Raw genomic sequence first — 4,574 nt, forward strand, 5'->3', positions numbered from 1 at the left:
CCACTTCGCGTTGGAGAGGCGCGCTGGGGCCAGGGAGGGCTTATCTTCGGGTCCCAGGACCCCGCTGCCGGACCCTTCTGTTTTAACATGGAAGTAAAGAGGTTTCGGATTTGAAGTTCGGCCTTTCGAAGTTGTTTTGGCTTGTTTTGTTTTTCCACTTAGGTACTTTAGCCTCACGTGCTTCCTTGCGCAACCCCAGTGCCTCCCACTGGCTGGCCGCGGGAGGTGGGTTGCATCCCGGCTTTGCCTCCGGGTTATTCAAGGGCAGCTTCCTAGTTTGAGCGAGAATCGCTGTAGGGACACCAGCCTTGGGAGTACTAGTTCAAGTTTGCCATCAGGTCACGAGAGGGCTGAGTAATGTTGTTGTGATCGAAATATTTTCCAAACTATCCTTGGGATCCCCCCCGCCCCCCCAAAAAAAGCCAGCCCGTAAGAAAACACGGGGCGGGGGCGGGGAGAGGCGGTGGGAGAGAATGAGCGTCGCAGTCTCTGGAAGGAGGGTGAGAAGGACACCGCAGTTCTGCCCAAGGGCTGCGTTCCCTGACTGCCGATTTCCCCCTTCAGACAGAGGGGCTCTGACTCTGTCTCAAGAGTCAGTCCTGACCCTGGTTCCCGTTTCTACACGTGACCCTTCTTCTTGCAAAGGGGCCAGCCTGGGAGTGCCCCTCTCCGAGGAGCAGCTTCCTAACTTACAGAACAAGCGTCAAGCGAGACCACTTTGAGAAATGCCCCGGCTCCCTCCTTGGCTCAGAGTGGTTTCTACTCGCAGCTGTCGCCCGGGGTGTCCCCCGCCACCCGCGGAGCCTCCTCGCTGCGGAGAAAGACATGCCTAAGACGTTCTTCCAGCTGCGTTTAAGTCACCTATATGTATTGACATGAAAAAAAAAAAGTTCACGAAATAGTGAAAAGAAAAAGTCGCAGGACAGCGTGTATAATGTGATGCCGTCTTTGGGTACATGAAGTTTCTCTACAGCTGGACTGCCGTCTGGGAGGAGAAACACTGATCACCTTTAGGGATTGGCCATGGAGAAGAATTTACAATCTTTATTATATTTCACTTAATCCGCTTAAGGTTTTTTTTTTTTTTTTTTTTTTTTTTTTTTTTTTTTTTTTACAGGGGTTTGATGTTTTTAAGTCTGTCTCCTGGGCTTTCGTTTCCTTCTCTCTAAAGGTCTGTTACAGCTACGATGCAATGGGATTTGTCTGTATCTGACGCTCTTCTAATCTCTGTGGACGAAACAAGGAATACACCAGGGCTGCCCCTAAGGAGTGGAGGAGGGGGTTGGGGGAGTGCTTCAGGCAGCAGCAAACAGGAGCAAGAAGTGCTCCAAAGCAGGGAAGGGTATGATGCCTTGGAGAAACTGTGTGCGTGTGGAGGGGGGTGGGGGCTTCTGCTTGGAGCATAAGGTGGCTCCCATAGCCTGGAGCCGGCTGAAATAGAACTTCACCACCAGGCTTAGAAACGTTATCTTTGCTTTGAAGGCAATTTGGGGATGAGGACGAGATTGCTGAGGATCTTTGAAAAGGGACCATGGAACAAAAGCCTTGTCCCTTTGTTTCCCTCCGTCCCCTTTCCCGTCCTATTTGTTATTGGATAGGACCCTCCTCACACTTGCCAGGGAAGCTCAGACTAAACCAGTCAGATGGCAAAGCATCAGGGAAACCCATGGCGACACCCTATGCTCCTGGCAACGACGGTCCCAGTGTTGCACCCGAGGATGGCTGCCCTGAGACGTAAGGACGCTCTGTGTGGGGAACGTGACACAGATAGTCCACCTACACTTGTGACCACTGTGCCAGCTTCGTGGAGCTCAGCCGGCTGAGCAGGAAGTTGCCTCCTAACTTGCTCTCTTGAAGATTCATGCTGCATCCAAGGGCCAACCCCTCCCCACTTGGAAGATCTTCGTTCCTCTGCCTTGCTTGGAATACCTGCTTTGGAAAGTTAAAGTCGTGGCCAGAACATGTTATAAGCCACAGAAAGGCTTTGTAAATGTTAGCACTTCAATCTCCTTACATTTTCCATCACTTGGAATGACTTCTCAATATGAAAAAAGATTTAATTTGGATTGCAAAAATAAATTCTGGCTGAATATCGAACTGTCTTATTTACATACTTATACATAGAAATTATCAGGATAACAGGAAGTTTTGTCACGAGTTGTTGAAGGGCCAAGATCAGATACGCACTTAAAAGTACAGCTTTATGGACCTTCTGTGTAGCTGACCCAGGTCACACACTAGAACACAGAATCATACTGTATGTACCCTTTGCATCATCTGCCTTCCGGAACTCAACATTATTCCCAGGAGGTGACCCTATATTACTATGTGTACTATTTTCCCTTATTTTTCACAGTTGTGTTTTATTCCAATGTTTGACTATACCTCAACTTATTATCTACTTTATGACCAATGGTTGCTTCAGATGGCTCATTCTCACATATATATTTCATTTCATATAAATACATATATATCCTATTAATTCTGTTTCTATGGAGAATCCTAATATAACCATTTTATTACATTGATTCCTGTTATTTGATGTTTTGAGGCTATTATGAATCATATTTTTATATTTCACTACCTAATTGTGGTTAGTATGTAGAAATGCAAATAAATTTTTATGCTGACCTTCTAGTCGGTGAGTTTGCTACAGTCACATACTGATTTTTAAGTATATCTGTAGATTATTTTAGATTTTCTACCTACACAATGAATTTTTTTGTGAAGAACAAATGTTTGCTTTCTTCCCAATATTTAAGACCCCCTCTATATTTTAATCTTGCCTTATTGGGCTGCCCAGGATGCCCTGTAAAATGATGAAAAACTTCGGTGGCTAGCAGAAACTTTTTGCATTGCTTCTGATCTCAGTGGGTATAGCTGAACATTTTACCTTTAAGTGTGAAGTTTGCTGGAGGGTGTTTTTCCTCTAAGTACCCATAATCAAATGGTAATTGTTCCCTCTTTTTCTAGAAAATTTTTATTATGAGCAAACTCTTTCAAAGAGCTTTCCTTCATCTGTTGAGAAAATCATATGGCTGTTTCTCTTGACATCATTTGTTCATTGATTAATTATTTCTCACATGGCAGGCCAAACTTACATTCCTGCCATGGATCTAATTTGGGTGACATACTACCCATTTCCTACCTGACGCATTTGATTTGCTAGTCTCTTGCTTAGTGTTCAGAGATGAGGTTGGCCTATAATTTGCCTTTTTTTTGGTAATACTTTTATCAGGCTTTGTATCAAGGTTATGCTAACCTTTCAAAATGACACCCTATTCTCGTAGAAAAAACTTATTTTGCTGTTATCGATGCCATGTGTTCCTCAAATATTTGGAAGAATTAGCCATGGGAGTCATTGGGGTTTGGAGTTCTCTTTGAGAAAAGGACTTTCATAATAAATTTAAGTCTATAATAGCTATAAACCTCTCCAGATTTTCTATTTCTTCTTTGGTGATGTCCTATTTTTCAAGGAATTTAAACATTTCCCCTAAATTATGAAATCGAGTCATAGTATACTGGTTAAACTTTACCATCTGTAAAATCAGTAGTGATACGCCCACTTTTATTCCTTGAACCCCCACCCCCCTTTGATTTCAAGGATTCCACATTCTCTTAATTTTTATTCTCCCTCACCAGCCATTTTTTTCTCAGGCTGCTTTGCTGGTTTCTGGTCGCAGCCCACACCTCTAGATGTTAGGCGTCCCAGGGCCCAGAACTCTTTTTTTTTCCCCTGCTGCTTTATACTCACTCTCTTGGTTCTCATCCATTTCAGTACTTAAATACCATCTGTATGTTCAAAAATCTGTACTTCCAGTCTATACCTCTCCTCTAAACCCCAGGTGCAGAGACACTCAGTTTGAGGGGTATACTCAAGTACCTTCCCGTCTCTCCCAGCATCCTTCTAAATGTGCTCCTCTTGAATTCTCCCCGATTTCAGTGAACGGCTGCCCCGTCTCTCCAAGTGTGAAGCCAAAGCCTTGGAGTCAGTATTGATTCTTTCTTTAGTTACACTTCACACCTAGTCCCACAGTAGCTCCTGCTGACTTGGCTTTCAAAACACAATCCAAAGTCCCATGACATCTCGGCAGCAGCAGGACTGTCACTTGACTGAAACAGCATCTCGTGGCAGGTTGCATCACTCTGTGCTCAGAACTTTTCAGTCGCTTCCTAGTTCAGATAATGTTCTATTCCCAAGGCCAAAAAGGATCTTAATAACTCAGCCCTGATTGTTTCACTGGGCATCTCCTGCTACTCTCCCCCTTGCCAATTCCCTTCTATGTCCCAATGGTCTCTTTGCTGTTCTTCAGATCTCCAGGGACGCTCCTGTTTTAGGCCTGTGTGTTTTTCTCCTGCGTTCAGAGTTCCCTTTTTCACATCTGCGTGGCCTCTTAGCTCGCCTTCTTTGCATCTTTGCTCAAGCATTACCTGCATATGAAAGTCTTCCCTAACTATTCGAGCTAAAGTTGCAGCCCTGTTTTAGGTTTCTTTATAGCCTTTGTTGCTATCTGACCTTATATTATGTTTTTATTGATTTGTTTATTGAAAACAATGACAATAAAAATACAGTA

The sequence above is a fragment of the Phyllostomus discolor genome, chromosome 11 (genome assembly GCF_004126475.2).
Source record: "Phyllostomus discolor isolate MPI-MPIP mPhyDis1 chromosome 11, mPhyDis1.pri.v3, whole genome shotgun sequence".
Lineage (NCBI taxonomy): Eukaryota > Metazoa > Chordata > Mammalia > Chiroptera > Phyllostomidae > Phyllostomus > Phyllostomus discolor.